This window comes from Brachyhypopomus gauderio, chromosome 6 (assembly GCF_052324685.1).
Source record: "Brachyhypopomus gauderio isolate BG-103 chromosome 6, BGAUD_0.2, whole genome shotgun sequence".
Taxonomy (NCBI): Eukaryota; Metazoa; Chordata; class Actinopteri; order Gymnotiformes; family Hypopomidae; genus Brachyhypopomus; species Brachyhypopomus gauderio.
This window is the reverse complement of record NC_135216.1, coordinates 19,007,971-19,023,187: the sequence shown is the minus strand read 5'-3', so window position 1 is coordinate 19,023,187 and position 15,217 is coordinate 19,007,971. Positions and strand designations below refer to the sequence as shown.

At 45.2% G+C, this 15,217-nt stretch overlaps 1 long non-coding RNA gene across 1 annotated transcript; it reads left to right on the top strand.

The window, feature by feature from the left end:
• Positions 1–484: 484 nt before the first annotated feature.
• Positions 485–9,439, top strand: LOC143516254 (uncharacterized). The gene is made up of 3 exons (XR_013131626.1): positions 485–567; positions 8,583–8,656; positions 9,178–9,439. It is a non-coding gene; the product is annotated as an uncharacterized LOC143516254 (long non-coding RNA).
• Positions 9,440–15,217: the final 5,778 nt, after the last annotated feature.

The window sequence follows — 15,217 nt, the reverse complement described above, 5'->3', positions numbered from 1 at the left end:
TTTTCTCTTTAGATGACTCATCTTCTTCTTGTAGGTCAGATAGATTCACCAAAACTCCCTCATCTTCATCTTGGCTGTAACACGGTTGCACAGAAAACTGCTGTGAGGTTTTAATCTTAACAGACAAACCCAAGAGCCGAACCACAAAGAACAGACAACCAATACCTCCGGCAAAACAATGCAGGAAAAGATACCAACCTGTGATGCTCGAAGGAGGAGGCACGACGAGCGTAGGAACGGTGCAACATACAACTTTAATAACCTAAAAACACGTTAAGCTCAGTGCGGAGCGCAAACACATACATTCGCCGCTCATACAGGCACAAAACTTTAGCCAAAGACGAGCACAAGACATTGCGCGAACGCACATTAAATAGGTGATTAACGCATACCCTCGTGATCACGAGACAAGGCACAGGTGAGACTACGAACACGCTCACAGACGACCCACACAGGACATAACGGCATGCAGACAACGTAGCGACACGCCCACAAGGAGGGGTCCGGAGCTGTCACCGTGACACAACCAAAATGCCGAACTTGCTACCAGAAAAACAGAGAAGCAACGTAAGTATTGCGAAAAACTCAAGGTGAGAAACAAATCCCAGAAAACGAATTAAGGACACCAGGGGACGTATCTGGCTCTCAAAAGAGAGAAAAATTAACAACCAAAAACTAAACAAGGAACAAATAGCAAATGAAAAGTTGAGCTAGGCCAAAGAGAGCAGCACAGGGGTGAGAAGACCCGAATAAACTGCTAGACGTAGGGACTGACAGAGCGTCCTCTAATTCCTGAGGAATGTTTCACAAATTCATTGTCATTACATTTTGCTCTACCAATTGCACCTCCAATTGCACCACCTCTCAATGCAGAATTGACTCCAGTAGTCTTATGAAAGGCATCTGTGGCATTGGGAAAAATTGTTTGAGACAGCTAAGGCAACGGTGGGTCTGTGTATATGAACAGAGTGGGTCTGTGTGGGAGTGTGTATATGAACAGAGTGGTTCTGTGTGTGGGTGTATATATGAACAGAGTGGGTCTGTATGTGGGTGTATTTACATTTACATTTATGGCAGACGCCCTTATCCAGAGTGACTTACATTTTTATCTCATTTTTATACAAGTGAGCAATTGAGGGATAAGGGCCTTGCTCAGGGGCACCTCAGTCATGGCCTCAGGTCTGGGAATCGAACCCACAACCCTCCAGTCACAAGACCAGTTCCCTACCACCAGGCCATGACTGCCCTTGTGTATATGACCAGAGTGGATCTGTGTGTGGATGTATATATGAACAGAGTGGGACTGTGTGTGGGTGTATATATGACCAGTGTGGGTCCGTGTGTGTGTGTGTGTGTGTGTGTGTGTGTGTGTATGTGTATATGAACAGACTGGGTCTGTGTATTGACTGTTCAATGAATGGTTGGCCCTGTAAATGGAATTTTGCATTTGTAAGATAATTGTATTATATCATTCTATACTGTATATGTTCCTTCAAATGAGAGGACGTGTAAATACTAATGTTATTATGTTATTAAGGAGATTCCATCCAACACTTTTGTAGTGTGTGTTTGTTTTCACTATTTAAATATATATATATATATATATATATATATATATATATATATATATATATATATACAGTGATGCTTAGTAACGCGTTACTGTAGTCGGACTACTTTTTTCAGTACTGCCACTATTTAAAAACTAGTAGTCAGATTAAAGGTACTTATCTAAAACATCGTGCGTTACTATTTCTGCATTTCGGGGGAACGTAGGTTATATTTATTCATTCTTATTTTTTGGCTACACGTTTCTTAAGCGGTTACGTCATCTCTGCTCTGCGGCGCCAAAGTCAGATGGAAGGAGAGGTTCGTATGGTGTTGATTTTTGTTTCAATAGTTCCACAAAAGCAAAAGTAAATCCAAGAGCAGAAAGTATATGTTATGAATGCAAAACAGAAAAAAATATATCAAAAGTATATATTTTTAATATAATTGGTTATTTGAAACTTATTTTCGTTTGCATTTTGACAAACTTAACTCAGTTAAGTTTGTGGAATACTCCCCTGTTCTCTTGTATTATGTTAATAAATACGAGCCTCTTGTAATTCCAGGGCGAAACATGAGAGAACGTGAAGACGTTAAGATTGGGGTTTTGAAAATAAACCACCATTAAATAATGTAACGTGATGGGAAATATTGAAATGGACCTTGAAAGTGACGTACAAGTGCTTGAATTCCACCTTATAAAGGTGTATGAACCCTGCAAACTAGTGATGTGTCGTTCGCGAACGATCCGGCTCTAAGAGCCGGCTCTTTGAAGTGAACGATTGGAACCGGCTCCACAATGGGAGCCGTTTTAGGATCCTATTTGGGAGCTGCTTTTTCCTTCAGTATTGCACTTGTGCTCTGCAAGTGCCACAGTTTTTTTCCAACATCGTTTTTATTTCCAACATCGTTTTTATTTTATTAGTAGGAGGGACTGACAGGAAACAAATAAGGAAGTGCTAAGGAAAAGGCTGGGCGGAGCTAAAGGGAACCAAACTGGAGTGACAGAAGGGGCGGAGCTAGGCATGATGGGTAGCTCCAGACCTTGTTTTTCCCTGGTAGTTGGCTTTGATCAATGCTTGCCAAACCTTCTTGCCAAAGGTGTACTTAAGTGCACCTGGCATGTTTGCAGGACACAGTTTATATAATTGGATTTGTGTGTATGTGTCTTGGACACTCAGGTAAAGAGAGGAGCTTAGCAGTAGTGATGTGTCGTTCGCGAACGATCCGGCTCTAAGAGCCGGCTCTTTGAAGTGAACGATTGGAACCGGCTCCACAATGGGAGCCGTTTTAGGATCCTATTTGGGAGCCGCTTTTTCCTTCAGTATTGCGCTTGTGCTCTGCAAGTGCCACAGTTTTTTTCCAACATCGTTTTTATTTGTCCTTCGGTGCCTCGCTCTCTCCCTCTCCCTCCTCTGCTTCTGCCAGTGGTAGAGAGCGGAGAGTTTATTTCCTCAGTCGGTGCCTAAGCTAAGTTTATACTACTTGGCGCGTTGCGACCAGCGTGGGGGTCCGTGCGCCGAAAATGATGCAATCGCGGTGGCTCCGCCCCTGCGTGAGGACCCGAGGTCTCAAAGCAACATTAAAATTCGTCAGGTAAATGTTCCTTCCCCTGTTTTGAGGGGTGTTTCTTTATACTACCACATATTGTTTCGGACAACACTGCAAAGAATATCTCCACTGCCCGCATGTCAAGCGTGTGCTCCACACATCTGACCAATCACACGAAGCTTTCAGTTAATAATGTGGTGGGAAAACACTGAAAAAAAAAGTTATTTCCACTTTTTTTGTGGAAACGGCAGGCAATTGGCCAAGCTGTATTGCGTTCTATTTTGGTGCTATTTTGTGATAATTTAATAATTGGTTATAATAAAAGTTTCATTTATAAAGCATTGTTATGCAGCATTTTTACTGATCACAATTGCTTAACAATGTCAGTAATGAAACAAAATGTTATAAAATTAGGTTTAAGCTATTAATTAATTAATAATGTAAAAAATATATATGGGGAGCCGTTTGGGAGCCGAAAAGAGCCGGCTCTCCACAGTAAGAAGAGCCATTAGAGCCGCATCTCAAAATAGAGCCGAAAATCCCATCACTACTGCAAACATGACTTTCTTCATTGCGCTGAGGCGTGGCGCGCGTGCCGCAAATCGACAGCGCGCGAGGCCCTCGCGCACGGGCGGAGCCACTGCAATTACGTAATTTTTGCCATGGGCTACCGTTGCATTGTGAGGAATGTAGTGTTTGTGCGTGCAAAACACCAGCGGGTGGCTGTGGCCTGCGGGCCGGTTCTAATAGTAAATAAATATCATCCAGGGGGCCATAATCAATTCGCGGGCCGGATCTGACCCGCGGGTCTTGACTTTTACATATGTGGTCTAGGTCAATAGGCAGAGGTCCAGAGGGGAAAGGCAGGAATCAGGGTGAGGAACACAATCCAGGGTCTGAACCAGAGAATTCCAAAACCATCCAAGCAGAGGTCCAAACAGAAGGCGGAACGATATGCTCTCTAAAGAGTTGGCAGACTCTAGACGTTCCTAGAGTCTGTAATATAAGGAATGCAGTCTGGGAAAATGTACTACAGCTGAGTAGCGATTCACTCAAATTCTGGCGATGACATACCTCTGGTAGCCTCTGTTCCGACAGAGTACAGACCCGAATTACGGTAACATCTGTACATTGAACACAATCGAATGGTCAAAATTGGTGCACGGTCGGGTTAGTTCATCAATTGTTGATATCACATGTGCCACTCGATGCTGTGTACAATCTTTTTAATACCAAATATGGAATCATTTTGCACATTCTACAGATGGCTTCGGCAATATTCTAAGTTCCTCATATTGTAAATATTGAGTTGAGTGTTGTAAGATATTTTTAATGGTCCCTTCTGCTGACCCCACATGAGATCAGCATATCTTACTTCAAGCGCCTTATCTCCTATAACAGAACATCCTGTGTCTTGATTTGTCTGTTGACAGTTGACATGAAACATAAAAATGAAGTAATTACGTAAGACTAGGATGTTGATCAAATCATTCATTCTGTCCGTTTAATTACCCATATTTTAGTGTACTTATGCAAAATAGCATAGAATACAAACAGAGAAATGACATGCATCCAAATAAGTAGGAAAATTAACACTAGCCACGTGCAAGGTCACGTGGGCTAGGAAGTCGATGGTCGGTTTCCCATGACCGGGGAGTCCGCGGAGCTGCGCGCGCGAAGTGCTCGGAGCCAGACATTGTGGCAAAGGCGGCGCGGGGTTTTGTATTCAAGCAAATGAATAAAACACTTTTAATATAAACAAACCTCCCATTTGGAGCTGGTCCCGTCTGATGCTTGTGTTTTAAGCGAAAATGAAAAAAAGAAACGGTGATAATCTGAGTTTGTAATTCTTTATTTCCTATAATGACACATTAAAAGCAAACATTTCTTTGCTATTTTATGTAATACATTCTTCTACTTTCCAACATTAAAGTTCGATCCTGGCTATATCGTGAGAAATATTTTTAGTTATTGGCCGTTTAGCTCCATTCACCACCGCTTTATGAGTACACTCTCACTAGCGCCCTCTGGTGTTTCGCAATCAAATCAAATCAAATCAGATTTATAGGCCCTTTTCACAACAAAGCGGAAATACGTCACCGCCGGGTAAAACAAGTTCCGGTACTCGCAGAAGATAGTTGTTGTCAATTCACCTCAGCATGGAGCGTGTGTTTACTTCATCCCTGTCGTCGCTGCCGAGACTGAATTTTAAATACGTTTCCAGTATCGTTGGAGAACATTCAACAACGAACGGTTCCAAGTTAAATAGAGGCTACAAATTGTTTGTAGAATTATTTATTCACTTATACCAGGGTAAGCTAACACCAGCTAGCACTAGCTAGGTAACTAACTATTATACAACGTATAGCTGGGTCCATTAGTCATCCTACGGAGTGGTAAAACAGTCTATATTATTATGATATACATTATAATATTTCAAATGATACTGACAGCTTTAGTTAACAATATCTAGCTAGGTTAAGCTGGGCGTACACTGTGCGATTTTTGGCCCATTTTCAGCCGATTTTTCACTCGTGCTACTATTTTTGTGATCGGGCCGAGTTTCGGCTCAATCGCGTGTCGTGCATCGTATAGTTTACACAGGTAAACGAGGAGCGATTCACACCTCACGACCAGCGATGGCTAAGTTACCTTGAGAAAGTAATCCGATTACTGATTACTGATTACTCCTTTTAAAAGTAACTTAGTTACGTTACATATTACTTGATTTTAAAAGTAACTATGTTAGATTACAAGTTACTTTAGTAGTTACATTCAGCAGCAAAATAAATTTTTCCAATACTCACTTTATTGGAAGTGCATTTTTAACAGTAACAATGTATTGAAGCAGGTTCGGTAACCGATGCAGAACCCCCCCCCCCCCCCCCCCCTCCCCCAGTGTTACTTAAAGGGCGAGACTCGCCGTGAGGAGTAGTAGTCGCTACAGTATCTCCTGACATTACATTTGTGTAGCTGCGCGGTATTATTTGTAAATTTATTTGTAAACGTAACACAAGCGAACTGGGGTGGGTTTCCCAAAACGTTCATAGCGCCAAGTACTTCGTAACCTCGTATGAAACGTACAAGGTTAAGAAGTACTTAGCGCTACGAACGTTTCGGGAAACCCACCCCTGTTCAGTCAGACAGCTTGTGAAACTAAATACCATTACAATTTCAAGTATTTTAAAGTAGGCGACGTTAGTCAAAATTCCAGCACTTTTCAAAAGTGGAACACAGTGCAACATTAAAATTCTTCAGGTAAATGTTCCTTCCCCTGTTTTTGAGGGGTGTTTCTTTATACTACCACACATCGTTACGGGAGGGCGCTGCAAAAAATGACTTGTAAAACGGGCTCGCGCTCTCACAGGGTCGCGCGCAGCGTGCGGAGTCGAGCACTATGGTCAGACGCAAAAGTAGAACTGAGCCAAGAAGAAAGCAAAAATATATATTTTTACTAGGGAAAATAAAAATAGTAACGCACAGTTATTTGGATAAGTAACTTTAATCTGATTACTGGACTGGAAATAGTAGCGCGTTATATTACTTGTTACTGAAAAAAGTGGTAAGATTAGAGTAACGCGTTACTAAGTAACGCGTTACTGACATCACTGCTCACGACCAACTCCCCATCAGAAATTGCAGCGTCGCAAGAATATCAAACATGTTTGAAATTCAAATCGCTTCTCGTGAGAGTATCGCACTGTTGAAGCAGCTCCACGAGCCGACTCTCCCGGCGATTTAGTCGTACAGTTTGAGCTGGAGCCGAGTACACGATTTAAAATATCATACAGTGTACGCCCAGCTTTAGCAAGCCAAGGGACGTCAGCTATTGATTGTTTGGTTTACATCAGTATCAATAAAGTTCATGACACACACCAAGTTATTACGTGTTATTGTTTATTCAGTGTCCAATATAGTCGACAGCAAAGTGATGGTCAGAGCTGGATGCTACCGAGCAGAGCTGGATGCTAGCGGATCACAGCTAGTTTCAGAGCCGTTTCAGTGGAACAGTTGCTGTCCGCATTTGAAAGAGCAAACTCTCGACTAGTAGATGTTCGTGGTGTACTGCCAGCCGAGAGCTTGCTCTTTTCTAGCTAGATGCTATCGGATCACGGCTAAAAGCTAGCGAACCGGGGCTAGAAGCTAGCGAACTGGGGCTAGAAGCTAGCGAACCGGGGCTAGAAGGAACCGGGGCTAGAAGCTAGCGAACCGGGGCTAGAAGCTAGCGAACCGGGACTAGAAGCTAGCGAACCGGGGCTAGATGCTAGCGAACCAGGGCTAGAAGCTAGCGAACCGGGGCTAGAAGCTAGCGAACCGGGACTAGAAGCTAGCGAACCGGGGCTAAAAGCTAGCGAACCGGGGCTAAAAGCTAGCGAACCGGGGCTAAAAGCTAGCGAACCGGAGCTAGATGCTAGCGAACCGGAGCTAGATGCTAGCGAACTGGAGCTAGATGCTAGCGAACTGGGGCTAGATGCTATCGGACCGGGGCTAGATGCTATTGGACCGGGGCTAGATGCTAGCGGACGTACGTGTACTCCCAGCCGAGAGCTTGATCTTTCAAACGCGGACAGCAACTGTTCCACTGAAACCGGCTGGGAACAGTAACAGTACTGGGAACAGTAACAGTACTGGGGACAGTAACAGGGAACAGCACCAACTTTTAGCCGCGAGCTTCCTGCTATGTAGTCTGCAGCAGTGAAATGCTGGCTACACACAAAGATGCTCCGTATCACAAAGTTTTCCCCTTCATCCCTCCTAATTGCACAAACCAATTTTCATTTCTGCTCGTCGTCAGCCGGAAAACCGTAGAAACTGAGATACGACTGTTTTTGCTTCGAGATCGAGCACCCTGGTGCACTGCAAAAGCTCTTGTTATTAGACTCTGCCATTGTTTAATGTGTAACGGAAGTAACTTTACCCTGCAACGAGAGCTTCCGGAAGAAAAAATGCGGAAGTGTGAAAAGGGCCTATTGTCACATCACCAGATTACAGGGACACCAGTGAATGAAAAACTTGTGTGCGAGTCACACAATTTGCAGCGACAATATTTACAATAAGATGTATAAATTACAAACAATTTAATTAGTGTATGTACATATAAAAACTTACTTTGTAACCATAAAAATAGATTGTATTGTTACACATTTTAGATATCTTTAGACGTGTGATATTGCACAGAGAATGTAAGATGAGTGTAAAACTATGGGTATTACAATGCTGTGTAGAGGTGGCAGTATCACAGTGAGTATGATTCTAGAGTAATGTCAGTGCAAGGTATAGAATGAGTTTGTGGAAGCGCAGGGGTAGAGTATTGTCTTGGGTCGGCATGATAAAGTCCAATAATCCAACTGTGCAGGAGTGCAGTGTGAAATAAAGTGCAGAAAAAGTACCGTGGTCTGGCCTTGTATGTATGACAGTTGTGTCATCACACAGTCGTTGATGTATTATTCTTGATGTATTATTCTTGTGTGTTTGGCGATTAGGTTTGACAGATGATGGACTCCTCTTACTAGAAAGCTTCTGCTCCTCACAAGAACTCAATGAGTTAAATGAATTAGTAAGTCTCATGTCTCTTGCATTCTTCACTGTAGGGCCATCAGAGCTTTCCATTTAATATCTACAATGCTCTACCTGAGTGCTTTGGAAAGTGCTGCCACCTTGGGTCTGTTTTATAGTACTGTACTATTTCCTATTGGTATTTTATCTATTTATTGGTCTTTTGCATGTAAGCTTGGACTGTCCCTTGGGACCTGACCTGTTTGCTTTGTCTGACTACACCGTTACTGAATACACCCTTGCCGACTACACCCTTGTTGATTACACACTTGCTAACTACGCCCATGTCTTACATTCTTCATAAAATGTGTGAATGGATCTCCTGACCCCAAGTCTTTAATGTCAGTTACACTGTTTCCTTGGAAAAGTCTGGATCTTTAGTTCCTTGTGGATTAGTCAGCAAGCATTGTGATGACTTCATGGTTTTTACTGTTCCTGTGATTCTAAAGTGATTCAGAGGATTGTCCTTCATAGATGTCCTTAATGAAGTGATGTTTGTGTGTTTGTGCTCTGCATGGTCAGGTAACCCTCCTAACACACCACTCCCAGCCCCTGCTCCTCACACACCTGCCTGCTCCCCTGCAGAGTGAGGACCTGCTCAGGAGGGTGGAGCAGCTGTTCAGCTCATCCAATGTTGTACTGAAGACTGAAGATGGAAAACTGGACAGAGATTACATGCAGTAGTGAAGTCCTCCCCTACCTACTATGTACTACTATGTCATTCATGGCCTAGTGTACCTGAGTGAGATCCAGTAATAGTTATGTGAAATATTAATGCCTTGTATAATACTAAAGGACCCTAGTTATGTTATAGAAGTAATCCACTTCTTGTCCAATAAACATATTTAAGTAAATGTGTCCATTTCATATTAATACAAATGCTGTATCTGAATTACTTCAGAATTTTAGTGTCTGAAAAGCATTGCAGATTTTTTTTATGATTTTGTTATAAAAAAAAACCAAGTAACCTACATTTAATCTGGGGCAAACCAAAAGCAAAGAGCTTTGTGACAGCTTTAACTTCAGGATTGGTCATCTTCTGCAAGAGGAGATCTTTGGGGAAATTAGCAGCTACATGTGGTTTAGGTAAGCAGGGCATTCCTAGACTGTGCAGGGTCCTGGGTTCAGCCCAAGAACAAATATTCCGCAATAAAATCACCAAATATCGGAAAAAAATCACCAAAAATCGGAGCCATATCTCTCACTGATTATCCATTTCATTGACGAATTTTGCCGACTTCGGAGCTACTGCTTGCAAATGTCTTATTTCCCAGAGTGCCACACAAGCGAGATAATTGCTCTTGGGCTGAAAGATGCCCTCGCATCCTGGTCAATGAAAGAAGAGGCCATCGTGTGCATGACCACAGACAGCAGAGCCAACGTAGTCAGCGCACTCCGAATTAACAACTGGAAGAGGCTTTGGGCACCGGCTTCATATCGCAATCGGTGAGTTCAAATGATTAGTGCATTTAATTAATTCTGAGTGTCAACGAAAATGGAAATATACTATAATGCATTTTTATATTTGTACCTTTAAATTTATTATTATTATTATTATTATTAAGATGTGTTGAGCAGGGTACTGACAAACAATATGCCTGCTGTACTATATAAAATATGTCACGGTGAGGGGGCTGGGTCGCCACAGGAGGCCGCGCATCCCTGCCAGCAGCCGATCCCAGCACACACCCCCGAGCACGCAACCACTCCCACCATCACAATCACCAGAATACTGATGCACCTGTTTTCTATTACATTGCTCTTTTTAAGCCCGCAGGTCGTCCGGTCCAGTGCTGCACATTGCCGCTACGAGCGTCTCTGTATCCAGCGAGCATTCCTCAAGAGATCAACTTCCTGTGAATGCGCTACGAGTATTACTTTGGTATTGTTGTTTGAGTCATGGAGAATAAACTCTCTTCTGTTTCACCCACATCTCCGGCTCCCTCTGTCCCAACGCCTTTGGCGTCACAGAATGTGCAGCCTGGAGCAGCCTGAGGCGAGGGAGCCTCACCTCTGGAGGTACTGGCTCACCAGGGAATCGTCCTGAGAAAACAGCAGCAGGCGCTCCAGGAACTCCGTGCGCTGGTGACCACGTTAACGTCCTGCATACAGGCTCTGACGGTGCAGGCGTCTGCACAACCTCCGACACCGCGGACACCGATTCCTCTCCCCAAATCCTATGGAGGGGACCCAGAGCGCTGCGAGGGCTTCCTGGTGCAGTGCCAGCTGTATTTTGACAGCATGCCTCATCTCGAGGAGAGACAGAAGATCTCGTTCATGGTAAATCGCCTGTAGGGTAAGGCACTGGACTGGGGAGCGGCCCAGGTCAGCGGAGAGACCCCGTGCAATCGAGGGTACGAGCTGTTCGTCCGCGAGTTGAGGGCGGTTTTCAACCACCCTAGCTGCGGGAGATTCTGCGGCCAGAGTTTGTTACAGCTACGGCAGAGATGCCGTAGCACCGCCGATTACGCCTTGGAGTTCAGGACTCTGGTCACCAGGACCGGATGGGGTGAAGCCGTGCTGACAGACGTCTTCCTGGCGGGACTGAATCCTGACCTGAAGGCAGAACTGACCTGTCGCCCCGATCGGCAGAATTTTAACCAGGTGGTTCACCAGGCAATAACCCTAGACAGGTTGCTGCAGGAGCGAAGAGGAGGAGCGGCGCTCCCTACTACCCCGCAGGCTCCCGTACACACGCCGCCCTGTGAGACCACTACAGCTGAGCCCATGGAGATGGGTGCCACCCCCCCCCCTCACTCAGACCTCCGGTCCAAGGAGGGGGCGGGCTAGGGTAAGTATCTCTCTGATGGGACAACTGCTGACGTGGGAGGTGTCTATTTTACGGGGCAATGTCTTTATCCGTGTTTGCCCTAGTGGACTCGGGAGCCTCGGGGAACATAATGAGAAGAAGTGTCGCAGAGGAGCTGAGGGTGCCCCTGATACGTCTGGAGGAGCCACAACGCGTGCAAGCACTGGACGGGCGGCCTGTGGGCGGGGGTTTTATTTATCACCGCACTGCACCAGTCACCTTACATGTTCAGGGCTGAAGGGAACAAATTAGTTTTTATGTCCTCCCTTCCACATGTTATCCTCTCACGTTAGGTCTTCCTTCATTCAAGCTTCACAACCCCGTCATCGACTGGTCCACAGGTAGGCTGCTGAAGTGGGTAGCGCCCCTTCAGGGCTCTCGGTCGCCCCCCCCGTGTGTTCGCGCAGTCCACCAGCGTAGAGAGCCCCAACATCAGTACCACTCCGGTTATTCCGGCCCCGTATCAAGATCTAGCGGAGATGTTCAGTGCTGCCAAGGCCACCCAGCTACCACCACACTGACCCTGGGACTGTCACATCACCCTCAACTCAGGTACGACGCCACCGTGTGGCCAAGTCTATCCACTGTCTCAGGAAGAAGAGCGGGTTATGAGTCAATATATAAAGGAGGCTCTCGCTCAGGGCTATATAACTCCCTCCACCTCTCCCGCCTCAGCCAGCGTCTTCTTTGTAAAAAAGGACGGGGGTCTGAGGCCATGCGTGGATTATCGGGGGCTCAATTCCCTCTTAATGAACTTTGCCTACCCGCTGCCGCTAGTGCCTTCGGCACTGGAGCAGTTGAAGTCGGCTAAAGTCTTCACTAAACTAGATCTACGCAGCGCCTACAACCTTATTCGCGTATGCGAGGGTGATGAATGGAAGACATTTACATTTACATTTATGGCATTTGGCAGACGCCCTTATCCAGAGTGACTTACATTTTTTATCTCATTTTTTATACAAGTGAGCAATTGAGGGTTAAGGGCCTTGCTCAGGGGCACCTCAGTCATGGCCTCAGGTCTGGGAATTGAACCCCCGATCCTCCGGTCACAAGACCAGTTCCCTAACCACCAGGCCATGACTGCCCAAGAAGACAGTGTTTAGTACCTATGGTCACTATGAGTATCGTGTCTTGCCTTATGGCTTGGCCTCTGCTCCTTTGTTCTTTCAGGCGTTCATTAATGAGGTCTTAAGGGAGTATCTGAATAGATGCGTGGTCGCTTATATCGACGACATCCTGATCTGTTCACCCTCCTTAGACCAACATGTGCGTGATGTACGGGCTGTCCTGGGCACGCTCTTGCGCAATCGTTTGTATTGCAAGCTGGAGAAGTGCGAGTTCCATCTCAGCGAGGTGAACTTCCTGGGTTACACCATCAGGCCAGGTTCCATGCACATGCAGCCTGGGAAGGTGGAGGCGGTCGTGAAATGCATGCAGCCTCACACATGACGTGAGCTACAGAGGTTTCTGGGCTTTGCGAATTTCTATAGGCGGTCCATACGCGCGTATAGCCAGATCGCAGAGCCCCTTACCGATATGCTGCGAGGGGGAGGTACCAAGCTTCACTGGACAGAGAGATCTACGAGAACATTAAACCAGCTGAAGCAAGCATTTGTCGAGGCGCCGGTTTTACATCAAACGGATCCTAACCGTCCCTCTTTAGTGGAGGTGGACGCCTCTAACGTGGGAGTAGGTGCGGTGCTTTCCCAGCGACCGAAGAAGCATAGCTCCCTCAGCGTGCGGATGCGCTGTCCAGGTCCTTTCCTGGCAGTACGGAGTCCACGAGCGAGGAGCCTGTGCTAACACCTGAGTGCTTCGTGGGAGCATTGGAGTGGAAGATCGGGAGATAGAGGCACCGAACCCGCATCCCGGTTACCCGCCACACCGTAAGTACGTCCCCCCGCGCATCGTAGCGCCCTCATCAGCTGGACTCATACCCAGGGGTGTCGAAAATGGCTCAGTTGCTGGGAGCTCGCTACTGGTGGCCGGGGCTGCACAGGGACGTACTGCAGCAGGTGGCGTCCTGCGCGGTGTGTGCGCATTGCAAGGTTCCACACACTCTGCCTGCGGGTAAGCTCGAGGGTATGTGTTAATCACCTATATAATGTGTGTTCGCGCAATGTCTTGTGCTCGTCTTTGTCTAAAGTTTCGTGCCTGTGCGAGTGTTATCTGTGTATGCTTGCCCTCCGCACGGAGCCTCACGTGTTGTTGTTCATATTAAACGTTTCATGTTGCACTGTTCGATGCTCATCGTGCCTCCTCCTTCCAGCGTCACAGAAAATCATAAAAAATATTGAGATTTTTTTTTGCCCATATTGCCCACCCCTAGTTACTATATAAATAAATTTCACATATTCAATAAATCTCATAAAAAACACAAGCTCCATCCTGTCCCTCTGCCTGCATCCCTGTTTACTGAGAAAATGTATTTTGTGTACCTAGAAAACACAATGTTTTATGTTTTAACAGTTGAGAGTGGAATGAATTAGTTGTATCCTCTGTACCTTTGTGCCTCTATGCCAGTAAAAACGTATTCTTTTTTGTTTTTGTTCATTTTTATGTTATTGGTTGTCTATTCAGAACATATGCTTCCATAAGGGGAAGGTTTACTGGTTTGATATTAACAATATGGATATTAAGCCTGTTAGACAAGGGCACACAGAGGACTCTCAGCCAAGTTCTTATCTGGGAAGGTTCCCACCGCTTCAGAGTCTAAGACTGCTGCACAAAGGAATACTCCATTTAAATCAATACAAACTGGCCCTGAGAGCTGGTGACTAGACATGGAAATATCGAAATGATTCAACCCTGATGGGTGTTGGGTGATGGAAGTGGGAAGGAGTACCTGAGGACACAAGCAGGTGTGAGCCAGGCATCTCTACTGTCCCGATAAACTGTCTGTTTATCTGTTCAGCAACACTCAGAACAACCTACCTGTAACATACTGCCTATCATCCACCACCCTGCAGCCAGGCAAGGTGGAGGTTGTGATCAGATGGACTATACCACAGAGGCATCGTCAGCTCCAACGGTTCCTGGGGTTTTGTCACATCCAGTCACTTAGCACACTACCTAAGATTGACGCCTCATAATCAACAAGTTACAAATGTTCAGCACTCTGCACTGTGGTGGTAGGCAGGGCAGAATTGTTGAAAGAAAATGTTTTCAGCTGTCTTATCTTGAGTGTTATAAAGAGTTTTTATGTTTTTATCACAGTGACCTGTCCATAAGGTGTGAGCACCCAGTATTAAACTTTGTTTTAATAATTAATCTGGTTTAAAAAACCTTTAAAAGAGATCTTTGGACCAGAGATAACACAAACTTTGATAGCAACTGAAGGAAGCAGGAAGCAACCACCTATAACTGTGCTGAAGTGGTGGATCATTTTTCACTTTTGTGTCCAATAGGAGAAACCTTCTTCATCTCTGGTGACCAATGAAGGGTGAAAACACCCATGTTAGGTCCTTTAAAAGTTTATGTCTGGACGTCCTTCTGTAGAGATGGTTTATGCTGAGTAAACACATACACCCTGTCGGTGAGTGCTATAACTTCACCATGCCGTTGTTTGTTTTTGGTCAAGGATAAAGGGTCACAGAGATTTACCTTATAATGAAAAAGTTGGTATATGGCTCTGTACAATGCATGGGGGGGAGAACAGGGGTATTGGAATTTTTAAAGTTTTGATGCATCAACTTTCTTTTGTTCATAGCTTCACTGAATAAAGTTACAACCATTCCGCCACGTCATAAGAAG